We start from the raw sequence: 17,687 nt of genomic DNA, 5'->3' as shown, positions 1-17,687 counted from the left end.
GATCAATTTAGAAAGAAAATGAGTGTATTTTGGCTATTGGCATTGGTTTCATACATTTCATCCACGGCCAATTAGTCCCATTGCTTTGATTATGTGGTGTAAACTCTATCGGAAGCCAGTCACGGAGAAAAACAAAACCACTCCCCTCATGGCAGGGAAGCCAAAAGAGAGTGAAAAGAAGGGACCGCCATCCCTCATCCCCTTCAAAGGGCACGCCTCTAACAATGTGAGGACCTCCCATTAAGATCCATGGCTTAGAGCTTCCACAATCTTCCTGTCACCCCTGGTTAATGACCACGATATATGAGCCTTTGGTAAATATTCCAGTTGCAAACTAGTGGCAAGCCCTAAAACCCAGCGTCTTATGGTGATTAAGGTACCGTCCACCTGCCTTTCCACTCACTTCATAAATACTCTAAGCATCCTCCCCCTTGTCTGTCCTCTTCTCTTTTGTCCTAACCCATTTCTACCCTGACACTTTTTCCACAGTGCTTCACAGTTTTGACCCTTCTGGCGCTCTGTCCCTGAATTTGGGACCACAGCTCAGAACCGCCTCATGTTTCCTTGCCGTTTTCCATCGGCTTTCTGACGGTCCACCTTGCAATCCCTCCAGGTCATCCTCTATACAACAGCCAGATCAGTCTTCCCAAAGGACTTTTCAAGTGGTAGTCGGCCCCCAACTCCATTCATGGGGCTCCAGGTTCCTGCAGTGTCAAGGAGAAACTCCCCCTCGGCTGTTCTGTTTTATTGCTGCGGGGCTTGGTTCGCAATAAAAGTTTTATTCACTTAAAAAAAAAACTTTGTTACTATGCATACTTTTAAGGTAGAGGTGGCGCTGCATACAGTGACATTTAAAATGTCACTTAGTCCTTTTTACATGCGCCAGATCCCTCTCTGTTTGACCGGCATAGTGCTGCCTGTACATGTGGGGACCGCTACAGGCCACTTTCTCCTCAGCACACATGAAACCACACTCCCCGGCCGTCACCGTTTGTGGTTCTCCTATTTCATGGTTGTCATTTTTACCTGTCACATCTGCCTCTAGACTCTGTCTCCAGATCCCTACTGGTTTCGGACTTTGTGAAGAAGCTGAGGCTCACATTCCTCCCTGAGTGTCCCTTTAAGGCCCTCCTCCTGGGCTGCAAATGAGAAATTCCAAAAGCCAGAGGTAAATTCATATTTCTACACAAGTGCCATAAGCAGGGGGCTTGCGGGGGCTGGGGGAACATCTATGTTCATTTTCCCTCTGCCGTTGAGTCTATAAGAGACTACACAAATAACTCAAGCATTTAATTCAATAACTCATTTTGGAATATGGTTGTCGTCCATGACAGCAAGAAAGGCATGGCAAAGCAGTTCTGTTCATGGTGGTCTGAGTTCCTTGGGCAGGTTCTATTGTGTTCAGGAGTCAGAAGGTGGTGGGGGAAATAAGGAATGTAACATCAAAGGCCACTCCTAGTGACCTACTTCCTCCACCTAAGGCCTACTTCCAAATGACTTCACAGACTACCAGAGTAGTGTCACCAACCAGAGAACAAATATTAAGGATGTGACTCAATGGAGGCCATTTCAGATTCAGACAGTAAGAATTGTATGATGCTGGTGAGGAAACTGAGGCTCGGGATGGCTAAATACCTTGAAAGATACAGGGACCCAGAGTTATTTATTTGTAATTATTCCTTATTGGCTGCACAGAAAGCTGGCGATTTACTGGCTGGGACCAAAGAGCCTTTTGGTTTTTAATCATGTCATATCATTTCAGTACATATTTCTTGTTTATATAATATCTTGGTTACTTTTCCTGTTGCTGTGATAAAAATACTCTAACAAAAGCAGCTTATAGGGAAGGACTTGATTTTAGCTTGCAGTCCAGACACACTGCATCATGGTGAGGAAGCCAAGGCAGAAGGAGCTGGAAGCAGCTAGTCACCATGTAGCTGCCACTATCAGGAAAAGGGAAGACATGGTGCGGGCTGCAGCTCAGCTTGCCTTTTTCACTTAAGCAGGCCAGGATCTCATGCGGGGAATGGTGCCACCCACAGTGGGTGGGCTTTCCCAGCTCCATCAATACAATCAAGATAATTCCTCACAGATGTATCCAGAAGTGTATTCCTCACCCCCAATGACTCTAGATCTCATTAGATTGACAGTTGAGACTAACAATCACACACAGTGCACCAGATTACCATGTTCTATAGACTTATGTAGGTCAGTACTATAAATAATATTAGATGTAGTATTGAAAATTCTTCTCCTCCCCGTCCTCCCATTTATAAATCCTCCAGCATGCTGTGGATTTTCCGGCTTCTCAGACCACAGCAAAATAGTCTTCTTCCTTCACTATAATGACATCAGCAAAGAAGGAGAAAGGCATGTGAACCAGACCAGACAAAGTGATATTCTAGCTAATGGCTTTGGGCAAGTTACTAACTCCCTCTGGGCATTTTCTCACTTGTAAAATAAGGATAACGCATCTTATTTCACAGGGTGGTGAGGATTAGAAAATGCATTTTAAACACCTAGGCAAATCAATGAAATTTGGTTTTCCACTTCCAAATTCCTATCTCTTTCTGCAGCCAGTAGGAAATGGGTTGGTATAGATAGCTTATTCTGTTAAGTCTTTTAACTACTCTAGTAACGAAGAGAGAATTCAGTCTGCCCGTAAAATGGTATCTGCTGAGGAGAGCTGTCATCATATCAAAGGCCCATCATTTCTCTTTCACAAATTCATTATTCAGGTACCCACAGCGAGTTCCCACAGCTGCCAAAACCTTGAGCAGAAGCACAATTTCAACGACTGAGCTCTGATTCCCACTTAACGAGTAAGACAGTTCTAACCTCAGAGTCATTCTATCTCAGATGGAGAGAAATGAAATTAAAAAAAAAAAGAAAGGAGTTATATAAATGAGGAACTCTAGCCAGTTTACAATATCTTCCAGAAACACACACACACACACACACACACACACACACACACACACACACACCAGCAAAGCAAAACAAACAAACAAAACCAGTCATGGAAAAAAAAAAAACCTCAACACATCAAGCTGCTGTTTTGACTTAAGGGTGTTGACCGTTAGTTTATGGTGCAGTCTGTGCTTAGATTGAGAAGGGCTGTTGACTGTATGCTGAGGCAGTCTCTCTCCCACTTGGACCAGGAGTCTTGCCCTTGGTCTTGGAGGCCTTCAAGAGAACATATCGTCTCTCAGCTTCCAGGACCAGAGCAAGAAACGATAGTGAGAGCCTACGAGACAGCCAACCACACACAGTGACCGTCCCTGCTAAATGTGTTTGTGTCTCTCTTCGTCTCAATGCTAGTTTATTTTATAAGACTGTCATTAAGTTCAGTTCCAACAGTGGCTTTGCAGGTGTGTGCTTCTGTTTCCTCTGCCTGTCTGCTAGGATTCCTTCCAGCACCATCATTTCCAATACCCTCCATACCGTCCCCCTCCTGGTGGCCTTCCACCCACCTTGCTCTGCTGGTGACCTTTAACCCTCTGTCCCAGTTGAGAACTCTCTTCAGTGCTAGAACCGTAGACCCAACTGCCTCTGCGCTTCTTCGCTGGCATAAAAACGCAACTCCAGGCACAGATCCCAAACTAAATTCATCAGATTTGACCAATCTTCTTTCTCCCGTGACACACAGAAATACCAGTGTGAGCCACAGATGTTTATTTAAAGCTTCTTCAACATGTATAAGTTCTGTAATCAAGCTGGAGTCCCCGTGTTTTCTTACGGTTAAGGAAAATAAGAATTCTCAGAAATTATCTGCCTTAACACCTAGAGCCTGTTTAGGTAGCATCCTTTTCCTTTTATTTGAAAACTTGCCTTTTCACAGTATAATTTCATGATAATGGCTTCCCTTTTCAGGATGTAAGAGTGAAAGTCTGGAAAAATGTATGAAAAATGTCATTTGGGCATCAGGACACCAGGAAACACGGAGTGGAAAGATAACCAGACAAGGTGAGTTCGGTCTGTGGTGGTCACCTCTGGATCTCCAGAAGGCACAGCAGATGACAAAAGCTCACAAAGGTCAGTCCTAGGGACGTGAAGGTGGCTAGACCTGAGGAACGTTGTATAACTGTGGAGGAAGGGGCCCAAGGGGAGTTAAGATGGAGACTTTGGAAAATTCTTCCGGAGTCTGAATAAGCACCAAGCTTTGTCTACATACATGAAAAAAAAATGATCCAAACCCCAGGTCATAACTATTGGAAATCAACAAACCAAGAGATCTCCATATATTATGAATGCTGAAATATTTTGTGGCAGTCACCTGAAATAGAAAGTTGATGTGAGAGGTATAGGGCCCCTAGTCAGGTTGTCTGAAAAGCATCCCTCGGATGTGGGGCCAGTTAGCTCTGGTCATGCCTAAGTGTGGTATAAAGAAGACACCAAAGGATTTGACTGGTGTTAAATAACGGCACATCATGTCCAGTGCTGATGAGGAAATAGAACAAAATCCAACATCTAATAATGTGAAGTCACAGTTTCCAGCCACCAGTATGAAATTAACAGATATTCCGAGGATCAAAATAATACAGAGCATAGGTAAGGGGAAAATGTCACAGATAGACCCTGAAATGACAGGGTCTGGCTGACAAGTGTTAGGATATGTGCTTCATAGATTCAAGAAGGTGGTGAAAGCATAACCAGAATAAGAGAGAAAAGCATAATATAAAATTAAGATTGAAATGGAATTTCTAGAAACAAAATCTCAAGATCTGAAAGAGAAATTACATGGTTTCAATCCTAACTAAAAAAAAAAGTGTTTAAGATCAAATGACTGGAATTTCTTCAAATGAAAGATGGAAGAAGAGAATGAATAGAAAAAAATCAGGACATGGGGTCAGGGTAGTGCCATGCTAGGCACAGGGTCAGGGTGGTGCCATGCTAGGCACAGGGTCAGGGTGGTGTCATGTGAGACACAGTTGTGCTCCTGCACAGCACAAGAGGCAGATGCCGGAGGCTGATGTGTTTCAGGCTGTGTTGGGTCCTTGTCTTAAAAACAAGGAAGCATCCCAGGATGGCAGAATGTGCCTTTTAATCTTAGCATTGGGGAGGCAGATGCAGGAGCATCTGTGTGTGCGAAGGTAGCCTTGTCTGCACATTGAATTCCAAGGGAACGAGGGCTGCATAGTGAGACCCTGTCTTGAAGAAGACATAAAACAAAAATAATACAAAAACAAAAATAAAAACAAGCAAGCAAGCAAGAAAACAAAAATAAAAAACCCAGGGACATTGTCTTAAAGATTCCTATAAAATCAATATGACGCATTTCTGTCATTTTTGTACTATAACATAAGTTAAAGAAAATCCTTCACATACAAAAAAGATGGTATGTTCATTTCTATACAAAGGTTTGGCTCCTAGAAATGGGAAAGTGGGAGATCTTTTTCACGGTTATTCTCTGGGAACCCACTTTATATAAAAAAAAAATAACATGAAGTTGTGGTACTTAGAACCTTGGTAGAGGTGAAATATAGGCTAATACTAGTACAAACTAAGAAGGAGGAATTGCGTGTTGTTGTAGGTTGTCATGTTTTATACAGTACACAATTCGCACAGTGCACAAATGGTATAGTGTAACTTGAGGATAGCTATAGCAGATGTAAAAGCTAAAGTGTAAATTCTAAATAAACTATCAAAAAATAAATCAAAGAGATGTGATTTATTATCCAATTGTGTAAAAGATACAAAATTTACAAAGCTATAATAACTATAATATATAAGAAACTTATCAACAAATGATCAAATAAATGGAGCTCACAATTCCCAAAATAAGAAGTATAAATAGTCAATAAATGTATGCAAAACTTCATTCTTAGTCATTGGAGAAATGCAAGTGAGAACTGTGTGGAGGCTCTATCTCACTCCTGTCAACATAACTAGGGAAACAAACAGCAAACACGGGTGGTGCTAGGGGAGGCTGAGGCACCCTTGGTGAGGTTGTAATTAGTGTGGCCACTATGAATTCAGTATGGATGCTCTTTAAAAGGCTAACAGTAGGACTGTCATGTGATCCAGCTACACCAGTCCTAGGTTCATGTCCATGAGAAACTAAGTCAGCACAGAACAGAAGTACCTATGCCTGTGTGCCTATAGCAATGCTCACAGCATCCAAATGTTTGAATCATCCTAGATCCTAATCATCGCTTGACTAGATTAAGAAAATGTGGTACATATTAAAAATAGTTTCAGCCTACCACAAAGAATTTCAAAACTGAATACTGTCATTTTAAGTGAAATAAACAAGATTCAAAAAGACAAATGCAATGTTTTTCGTATACAAATAAAAAGTATACTTAAATTTCACACACACACACACACACACACACACACACACATCTTGAAAGTAGAAGGAAGATTTTTGGGGATAAGAAAGGAACAATGGGAGGAGGAAGGGAAAGACCAAGTGAGGAATGGGAGGGAATATGACCAAGGTATTTGATACACATGTATGGAAAAGTCATAATGAAATCCATCATTTTATGTAAAACATATGTAACAATAATATACAATGTCAAAAATGGACAGACAAGTGAAAAGAGAATAATAAACCATAGAAAGAATACATAGCAAAACATAACAAGATAACATTATATTAGATTTAAAGGATCAATTCTAATTAAACAAATATAGTTTTCAAAATATATTTTAAAAGCAAGTTTTACTTTACGTAAAATTTTAATATACATCCACAACTGGTGTACATATAATAAGTCGCAGATAGAGTTACAACCATCTCAAGAGAAATCAGAGAAACAGGGTACAGAGGGGGACACTCAGTGAAATTGTGATGTTTCATCATCCCTCGTAGAGAAATGGGATGTTATATCTATGAACATAAACTTTTAAATGTGACTCTGGAAGATAGCACTGGTGTTTCCCCTGTGATGGAGCAGTACATCAGAGGACCTTTGGCAGAAGCCGCAAGCAGTATCAGCTTTGGGTCATCAGACCTTTCATCAACCCCAGCCCAGCAAACACAGTTTGTGCCAGCTTTACTCTTGACTGAGACCACACTAGTGCCTTCCTTCCTTAAGGCGGCATCCCCTGAAATCCTGAGGCATAGAAAGTGCCAGGACATCACTCAGCATCTGCACAGGCAAAACTCAGAAGTGAGGCGCAAGCAACCCCTCTTGTGCTGAAGCTCAGATGGGAGAAAGCAGACGTGTTCTTTTTCTCCTCCCTCTTCATCATAGGCAATCCACACTGGACACGATTCTCAGCCAGCCCTGTGCGATCAGGCACCAGCTCACTTCTAGCTATGACTCATTCAGTAGAGCATCTTCTGATTGCCTTTCTCGTCAGTGTGTCCAAGAGCTAGTCCTATATAAACAGCAATCTCAATTTCTGAGTCCTGTGGAATCCAGGCTTCCTCAATAAAATTGTCATTGTTTTGAGATGATGGCAATCTTTCTTAAAAGCCAGAGGGACTCTGTAACAACATGAATGTCAACCATGCTGATAACAGGAACAGCTCACACTTGACAGGTCTAAGTACTTTGAGAACTACATGAAAAGGGATAGTTGCTTTGTGTGCCAGCAATAATTCTACTAAAATTATGTTAATATGAAAGATGCTCAATCTAAGAAGGGCACTAGACCATAATAGGCATGAATTAGTGAGGAGATATGTTATATTACAGACCAGAAAAGCTGAGTATCATGTACACCTACATACCAATTCTATAGAAATTTGTAAATTTAATGAAATTATAACTAAAAATATAACTTTAAAGGTTTTTTTCTTATTTTTTTATTTCTTATTTTTTGGGTGGGAGTTTTTGTTTGCATATATGTGTGTGCACTCTGTGTTTGCCTGGCCACTGGGGAAGCCAGAAGAGGCCATCAGATCCCTGGGTCCTCCGCAAGAGCAGCACATGCTTGTAACTATAGCCCACTGAGCCGTCTCTGCAGCTCCAAGTCTTTTAGACCTAACGGCTTAATTCTGAAATCTGAGCCAGTGAACTCATGAAAATAGCTACAGATGCTTTGGGAAAATGTAATAAAGCCTAAATAACCATAAGAGATAGCTGATTTTTTTTTAAAATACAAAGCTATCAATTTAAAATTGCCAGTCACAGAGGCACACCGCCCAGGAACCTGGCCCCAGTAAGGGCAGGTGTAATGTATGTCCAATGGCATAACTGACCAGGGGGAATTAATAGATAGCTTTTACAATAGCTGCACAATTGCCTAGTCACTTGGGAACAAATAGATTCTCTCTTCACACTCCACAGGATAATAAATTCCAGATGACCCTAACAGTGTCTGGGTTTGGTGTTCATCCATAAGGTTTCCCGTATAATGTTCCCCATCTTACTTTATTTACTGTTGGTTTCCCCAGGGGAAGGAGGAACAGATTGCACTGGCGGGTGTTAATAGAAGAGCTATATAAGGCTGGAGCAGGAGCTCTGTAGTGCAGAGGATTCAATCCCAAACGTTGCCAAAGGAAGGCGGAACTGGTTATAAAGTAATTTGCTTATTTAGTAAACAGTATTGTTTCTGCCCAGTGCCAGACACTATTTATAGTGTTTAGGATGCAGCTGTGAACAACAACACAACAATCACAATGCTGCCTCCTTGGAGCAAATATAATAGTGGGTAGGAGAGAGACTGTAAGCAATATTAGACATTAGAATACGTCATGTGTTTGATGGTAGCACATCCTAGAGGGATCTAAAGAAGAGAGGTGAGTGAGACAGGCAAGTTTTGCAAGGAAGCCATCACAGCCAACAGGGAGTTGCTTGCCCAGGGGTGAATGTCTCTTGTGTTGGAGTCTTTATAGGGCAGAGTCTAGAAGGAAAATTATGGTAGTTCCCTTGGGAACCTCACTAGTCCCCATGAAAGTTATAAAGCAGTGAGCCTGACTCCTCAAACATGCTCACTGGCCTCCACTTGATCCCATTACCCGGGTCCCCACTGTGTTATTCCGTCTTTCGTAAGCCCTCACTTAAGGCAAAATAAATGAGCCTGTTAGTCTTAGACCTTCAACATCTTAAGCTATTAGGTAACCAAATATCATCTTATACACTCCCAGTCTCCAGCATTTTATTATAGCAATGGAAAGTGGACTAACACAGAAGGTGTTATGAGTAGAGCTGTGGCAAGGGCATGCAGCTATGGGTGTTTTCCCAGGGAGAGGAAACAGCACAAATCAGTCTGGGGAGAGTGAGAGCCTGGAATGCTTCACAGTCTAGCTTTTGTAAACTTCTGTGGACAGGGAGGGAGGGGAGGAGGAAAGAGAAACTAACACTAAAATCATGTGCGCCTTGGAGGACTTTATAGGGCATCTGAGGACTGCGATGTTGCCTTTGAATTAGTGAGCTATTGGGAAGTTTGTGTGGAATCTTTGGGGAACCTATGAGCTAGCTCAGTGGGCAAAGGCACTTGCTTCCGGGCCGATGCCTTGACTTTGTTCTCCCATACTCACATGGTGGAAGGAGGGAACCGACTCTCCCAAGTTGTCATTTCACAAACACTCTCTCTCTCTCTCTCTCTCTCTCTCTCTCTCTCTCTCTCTCTCTCTCTCTCTCTCTCTCTCTCTCTCTCTCACACACACACACACACACACACACACACACACACACTCACACACACTTTCTCACATACGTGTGTGTGAGTGTGAGTACGTGTGTATGTAACAATTGTGTGAAAGATCATTGTGTTTGCTTTATATAAAATTGGAGAAGGAAATCAGGCAGGCAGCTGCTTTCCTACAAGAGAAGAATGGCCCTGGCTGAGACCAGAGTGAGGGCACAGCAGCTGCTGCGAGGTGTCTGATTTCTGCAGGTATTTTGAAGACGTTGCTAATACAGTTTGTTGACAAGATGGTGCAGAATATAAGAGAGAGAACGAGTCAGGGAGGTGCTGAGAACACCTTGATCAGTCGAGAAAGTGGGTTTGTCATAAACTAAGATGGGGAGCATGTGTGTGTGTGGGGATTTCTGCTTACTTTCTATTGATGTTCCTGACTATCCAGACCAGGCTATTTATAGACTAGAAGTGTGTTTACCTCCAAGTTCTAGGGCCTGGGAAGCCCCAGGGCAAGGGGGGAGAGTCTGGTGAGGAGCATCTGATGGATGCTGCAGAGACAGAGTGTGTTGAGCCATCTCATGCTCCTCTTCACTTCTTCACAAAAAGCCGCCAACTCAGGGGTGGGAGCCCCACCCATAGGCCCTCATCTAATCCAACTACAGTCTAAAGGTCCGCTTCCTACACATATAGCATGTACAATTTGGAATTCAGCTGCTATAATAAAACTTTTGGGGTACACATTTTAAACTATTTGAAAGACATAAGTTTCTTCTTAGTTTTGGATCTATCAAATCTTAAATACGTAGCTCTAAGTTTTGTTATCAAATAGGTATGAAGTTTTAGAATTCAGTGAATAGATTAGGAATTGACACATAACTTGAGTACCATCAGGTCACATATAAAAGCCATAAGACGAACTTAAACAATCAACAAAACAACGAACTATAGAAACAATCATAGGATATAACACTATTTAGTAAAATTATATTTATATGTCGTTGTGCAATTTTAAAAAAACATGTGAAATACTGAAAGAATATGGTCAAATTTACATATTGACCTGTATCTTAGTTTTGTCTCCTCCTGTTGTGATAAAATACCCCCCCCCAAAAAAAAGACCTTGGGAGAAGAAAGGTTCTATTTAGCTCATAGCCGCAGGTGCAGTCAGTCCGTCCTGGCTGGTAGCCATGCAGCACAGTCAGAAGTAGAGGCCAAAGAATGCATGCCTACTGATTCCCAGATCACTTTCCCCGTTTTATACAACCTACAATCCACTGCCCAGGGAATGATGCCACCCATAGTGGGCACGTTTTCCCACTGACCCCCGCACAGCCTCATGCTGACAGGCAGACTTAGTCCAGACAATCTCTCATAGAGAATACCTTCCTAGTTGGTTCTAGATCGTGTTTAGATTGTGTCAAGTTGACAAATAAAACTAACAATTGCAATGGTGTAAAATGTTAAACTCCACAATTGTCATAAAGATCATTAATAGATATTTTTACACACCACATTAGTATCCTACACATCATTTATAGACTATGTAAATGAAGTCAATAAACTACTGGAAAAATTAGTGCCAGTATTATAACATCATACTGCTAAATATATGAAGATTTCTGGCAAAACAATAAGTATAGGATAAAAATAGCAAAAGAAAAACTAAGTTCAAGTCTGAATACAAAATTCCTACCAGAAAAAAATAGAAACCATCAGCATATTCATAAAAATGAACCAACTAAAACAATGATACTGCTTGGTTTGGGCAAAAGTGTTCAAGTTGTTCTATTTATACTTTGACTGTATATTGGTATTAAATTTACTGAGGTGGTGAGGCTCAACGGCACAGATTTGTAATCCTACTGCTTGGGAGGCTGGAGCAGAAGAGTTGAAAGTTTAAAGCCAGGTTGGTATACATAGTGAGTTTCAGGCTAGACGGGCTATGCAAAATGCTGCTGCCTCGTGGCAAAAGAAGACATAAAAAATAGAAATAAAATAAGTTCTCCAGGACTGGAATAGCTTAGAACTTTATTAGTCCATTTGACATGTTTGAGTGTTTTGCCTGCGTATATGAATATGCACTATGCGCATGCCTGGTGCCAGAGGCATTACAGAAGGTTCTGAGCTGCTGGGTGGGTGCTTGGAATAGAACCAGGTCCGCTGGCAGAGCAACCAGGGCTCTGAGCCACCTGGGCAGCCACTACATACCTTAAACTGCCAGATTCTTTCACCAGAAGTTTTATTTCTTATCGAATGAGCTTCTGGCTTCTATGTAATTATTTATTCAAAGGGAAATATAATTGTAACATTTTAATAGAACAGATATTAATTGAAGGTGAGGAACTTAAGTAATATTAGATACTATACTGAATAAAGTTTGCCACATCAATAGGCTATTCTTTCCTAGGCATAGAAAAGAGAGAGCGGTGGAGTACATGGGCACTGAGCTCTTGATTAAAGATATAAAAATAAAACATTTCCAGTGTACTTAGCACATCGTGTATGTATGTATATATATATATATATATATATATATATATATATATATATATATATATGTATATATGCGTGTGTGTGTGTGTATAAACACATGTATGGGTGCTCTTATATACAACAAAAAATGTAGAAAAATAGATCATGAACAAGAAGTGGTAGTTTAAGGGATGTGGAGAAGTTAGAAGGTGGAACGGGATTAGAAGTGTTGTAAATACAATATACTCATGTATTCAAAGCTAAAAATTAATTTTAGTGTTATATCTTTGTGTTAAACCAAGACAAAAGTCAATATATTCAATCTTAAAAATTGTATAAATGTATATTCTATTTGTGGGATTCATAAGTTCAGTAACAGAGTAAAAACTGAAATAGCTTTCCACTGGAGGAAAAAACCTAATATACTTATAATCTTCATACATAGTCTGGAAGAAAATATTTTAAAATATCTGCAGTTTCTATACCTGGATAGTGTGGTGGAAAATTCTTGTCTGATCCTTTTTGCTCAATTGTATTTTCTCAGTCTTTTACAACTACTGTTTTTTACACTTTGAATGGTTTAAAAGTGAAATCAGTATAATAAGGAATAAAAGAAGAAAGCCTGACAGTCCTGGTTATCGTCCAGCCTTATATAACTCTGGGTGTTGCAAAGCCACCCAGTTACGTGCTGACAGGTTGTCCAGATGCTTTGGGATGAGAACCACAAAGTATCTTTGTCTTGGCAAATTAGGTGGCTGGGTACACAAACAACCTGCCCGTTATTTTATTTAGCTGCACTCTCACAAGGCAATTTCCCTGTCATCGTCGTTTTGCCTTACTGTTTAGAATTCAAGGCACTTGGTTTCATTTTGGCTTTGTTTTTTGTTTTCAATTTCTAGTTTCTATTCAATTTCAATATCCTTCAGCTTGAGGAAGAATGAACACACTTTGCTTCACATATGAGGAAACTGAGGCACAAAGACTTTGAGTAACTGCTCTAATGCATCTGGCAAGTCACATCTGCAGCTGGATTTTACATGGTGGTTTCTCTAGCTCCCCAAATCTCTCTCTATTGTAATTTTTCTTCCAAAAAGCAAGTAGCATGCAAGATGATTTCAGTGGTCCCGCTTGCCAATTAAATGATTAGAAAACAGTTTTTTGTTTTTGTTTTGTTTTGTTTTGTTTTTTTACTTCTCAGTTTGATGCCAGCCTATCCGTGAAGCCTTCTCAGCCCCCACAGTTCTCCACTAAGGTGGGCAATGTAGAACTTAGCAACCATGTCACGTGACCCATCCTGCTTTTTTCATACAACATCTAGTTTTGTCTTTCACTTAAGCAGGGAGTGATGGGTTTTCCATGTACAGTTACAATACCAATTTTGTTTTTAAATAGATGTAAATAGGTTTAAAGTAAATATTCAGTCACCAACAGCACGAGTATCACTAACAGTACATCAGTGTTACAAAGAAAAAGCGTGAGCTGAATGTAAATGTCTAGAGCTTGGGAAATGACTGAAACACACCAACTCTTCGCACTAATTTAGGTGTCTGAAAACACACAGCGAAGGATGCAGTTAACCTTCTTGAAAGCCCAGTTGGGTCTTCCTACTGTTTTCTGTTGGTTTCCATTTAGCTCTCATGCCTATTCTGTGGGAATTAATGCTCCCAGCTGACAAACTCACAAGAATCCATGATGGTGTATATCATAAGGCCGCCTCACTAGTAAACAGCAAACTTGGGATCTAAACTAGAGATCCTGGGTTTCCAAGGACTCTGCTTTGGACCATAGCATCTACGAGTAAATAACAAATTGGTCTGATGTTGCAATGCTACACCAGTGCTCTGCTACATACACTCAGTAAATCGAAAGGAAATCACAGCAGAAATGTCACCAACTCGACAGTGTGGCAGCCGTGAGTGCCTATTCACTCCTTGTCCCAATTCTCTGAATCGCTGACTCTCCTTCTCAGAGTCTTTCTACAGGGCTTTCCACCACAGGTGCTCAAAAACGGTGCTTGAAAAGCCCCCAGCCAAAGAGCGGTGAGACCTTGGTGCAAACACCCTGCCACGAACGTTAGCAACGTGTGCGCGTACAAATTCTAGCAGGAGGAAGGAAGACCACCATGGCCTCTGCGGGCCTCAGCTCCATGTTTATTACTGGCCAGATCACCATTCAGCCCCCAGAGAGATCATAGTGCTGACCTGACACACTTGCCATCCTTTCTCCTCTTTAGCTGATGAGTCAAGGCATTCAACCCTGACACTACAGATCTTCACGCATACACACACACACACACACACACACACACACACACACACACCTGCACGCCCACATATACTCAGCTGGAGAGAGAAAGGGGCTCTGTGTATGATGGAATGCCCTATCCAAAGTTAGCCCTGAACCAGCAGCAGCCTGGGGCTATTCTTTTTTTTTTTTTTTAAGATTTATTTATTTATTATTATGTATACAGTGCTCTGTTTGCATGTTCTCCGCAAAGCCAGAAGAAGGCACCATATCACACTAGATAGCTATGAGCCACCATGTGGCTGCTAGGAATTGAACTCAGGACCTTTGGAAGAGCAGGCGGCCCTCCTAACCACTGAGCCATCTCTCCAGCCCCAGTTATTCTTATCACACTTCTTGCTCTACCCCTTGGCCATAGCTTCCCACCTAGAAGGCGGCTCACGTTCCATCACATTTCCAGGTCTCAAAGCTTCACAACACCCATCTCTTTTGATCACTGATAAAAAATACCACCACGGTCCCAACATCCTCTAAATGTTTATAGTACTGTCTGGATTCTTCCGGCCTCCTCGCCGCTTTCCCCAGTGCCGTGATAAGCCTCTTCACTGGGCTCTGATGACTCTCTCGAGGTCTCTCTGTCCCCACCTCCTCCGTAAGGCACTCCTCACCACAGCAACTGATGGCATTCCTTCTGGGCCTCTCACACAGTGTGCACCTGCCCTTTACTGTGCCTGTCTGAGACCTGCAGCCGCTGCTGCGATCCTCAGAGCAGCTAGAAAGTTGCTGAGAGGGGCTTTGTCTTTTTCTGCTTCTAACACGGTAGGGGAGGGAGCGAGTCAAATGTTCCCCTGCTTGCTACTGTTGCTGGCTCCTTGCTCATTTCCTTTCCCAAGACTCTGCGGTGCCTGCTGTTCCCTCTGAATTCTCTGGCTCTGGCTGTATTCTGTTTTAAAAGATACGATGTCTTTCTGGGGTTCATAGGGTTTTATACTTGTTCCAGTGGCCGTATGAGCGGAAATGTGCCTTTTCTGTGTGTTTCAAAGTCAACAATATGCCTTCTGAGGCTTATGTCTCTCTTTACCCAGCACCTATCAAGGAGAAGCGCAGAGGGGTCACGGCAAGGCACAACACCAGGACCCTGTGGTTCCCAGAATGGGCTCTGCAGCTTCACGCTGGCACTCAGCTCTCATCCTGGCCCTGCCATCTCCTGGCCTGGCGATTCTGGGCAACTTACTTCATTTACTAGTTTCATTGTCATTATCTGAAATGTTAACTACTGCATAGGTAACTCTGAAGACTATAGTAACTAATGCATGTGCTTAAAATAGTGCCCAGAAAGTAATTATATTTATAAGCATATTTCATATTACTTATTTAGTAATTGCTTAACTAATATTATATTATGCAGATTCATCTTATGTTATAAACATCTAGTGATAGTAAAATGAATAAGTAATTATTGAGCACTGGCTAGTCGCTTTCAATCTTTATGTGATAATTTTTACTTTCTGACAGCAACATGTGTCTTTTGACAAATCATACTGAGGCTGGCAGTACTTCCTAATTTAAATATGAGAGTTAATTGTTTTTGAGGCCATGCCGAGGACCCTGGTCACATAGCATCCAGAGCTCACCATTGTTCGTATCGTACCAGAACTCTTCTTGACCCAGTTGTTTTCAGAGTCTCTCATTGTAAAGACGTAGAGAAGATTAAGGCCAAGGTCTGGCCTAAGAACTCACACAGGGAATAGAATTTATGGATTATCCCGGTCTCCCATCCTGCCCCCTCACCACTCATGGGTACAGTGTCATCTCCTTGCTCCTGCCAAGGAACACATCCTGGAAGGCATGTGAGTGATGCGTGTAGAGACAGCCCTGAGTTAGCTTTGGCAGACTCCCAGCCTGCCTGTGTTCATGGACCATCTTATCAAAATGACTTGGGACAGATGCCTCACATGTCCTCCTAACATTGCCACCCAAAGTATCTCTTGCTTCTCTTGACACCCCAGGCTCGTCTCTGTTGAAGTTGGGTACCTGAACTGCTGAACCACACTGCCCATGAAGGTCACTGACCCCCATTCTGGGCAACAATAGGAAAGCAGTGAGTTCCTTACCTCCACTGCCCACCATATAAACCCCAAATGGATTTTATGTTGAAGAAAGCTAGTGTAACTCCTTAGTTGTTATAATCCAAGGCAAAGTGAGAAAATAGGTAACTCTTTCATGGAAGGATCTCTATGAGACATCTTCAATTACTCTGGAAAACCTTTGCACCTCTCTATGATAACATGCCTCACAGAAACACTATGACCCTAATCATTCATCAATGGCTTGGGATGCATGTCCATTTGTTTCCATAGGTTGTCTCTGAACACAGTAATTTCTCATCAATGTAATTATCAAGTCATGAGTAAGGAGTCCTCAATGAAACCGCATATAGTGAGATGAGGTTTGGTTCTCCATATGCAGTGTCAGTAGTGATGACTCTCTAAGCCCAGCCTCCACATTGACCTCACTAACTTTTCCCCAACAAGGACGATGATTCCTAGGGATACACACACACACACACACACACACACACACACACACACACACACACACACACCAGGAAAAAGAAAAGTTGTAATTCTAGAGATCAGGGTATGAACAAGACCGTGGTTCATCTGGAAGCTCTTGGAGAATCTGCTTCCATGGACTAGCCTCCACAGTCTGCCATCTTCCTAGAAAAACAGCACAGCATCTTCCAATGTCTGTCTTCCTCTGTCACTGGCAATTCACCCTTTCTGACTTGGATACCCCTTCTTCCCTGGGTGAAAGGACCCCTGGGATTACATTGGGTTCTACCAATGATTCAAGATAATTTCTCCATCTTAAAAATATTAATACCACCTGTAAAATTGCTTGTTCTATCAGGGGACATTGGAAGGCTTTTGAGGTAGACACCTCTTAGTGTATGTGGTAGCATAGGGTGTCGTTCTGCTCCTCTGGTGACAATAGCTTATGCTCTGGTACTTAAGCATCGAGAACAAACCCCTTCCAGGCACTTCTGAATCCACCAAGTGCAGCTGGTGTGCTGGGGGCCAGTTTCCCAGAGATGGTGCAGGCAACCATGTGCACTGGTTGTTGCCTTTTCTGCTACACAGCCTTCCAGAAGGCTGGAAACGTTTCTTAGATTTCCTCACCCCTAGCATTTGCTTTACCTCAGAGCACTCACCAGTTCTAAGAACAGCATAGACTTTTACCTGAGCGAGATTCTTAGGTCATTGGCTCTCTAATCTAAGATATAGAGACCTCTCACACTCGGGCCTGCTAACTAACAAGGGTGTGCCAGTCAGCACTGCCTTGGCCATTTTCACCACAAAGTGTTCTCCTCAGTGCTGTCCGTTCCATGTGGCAGCCTCGGGAAGCTGTAAACAAACCTTTTCCTT

The 17,687-nt window shown here is 42.0% G+C and overlaps 1 long non-coding RNA gene across 2 annotated transcripts in view; it reads left to right on the top strand.

Annotated features, from left to right (window-relative positions):
* The first annotated feature begins 3,531 nt into the window (after positions 1–3,531).
* LOC311599179 overlaps positions 3,532–17,687 on the top strand; it is a 42,149-nt gene continuing 27,993 nt past the window's right edge. For both annotated transcript variants that reach the window (XR_014779796.1, XR_014779797.1), the window contains exons 1-2: positions 3,532–3,659; positions 3,874–3,966. This is a non-coding gene — a long non-coding RNA (uncharacterized lncRNA). The remainder of the gene's footprint in view (positions 3,660–3,873; positions 3,967–17,687) is intronic.

Source organism: Acomys minous (genome assembly GCF_964271855.1).
Source record: "Acomys minous genome assembly, chromosome: 6".
Taxonomy (NCBI): Eukaryota; Metazoa; Chordata; class Mammalia; order Rodentia; family Muridae; genus Acomys; species Acomys minous.
Note: the sequence above shows the minus strand (reverse complement) of the source record. Positions and strands in the feature narration are given on the sequence as shown.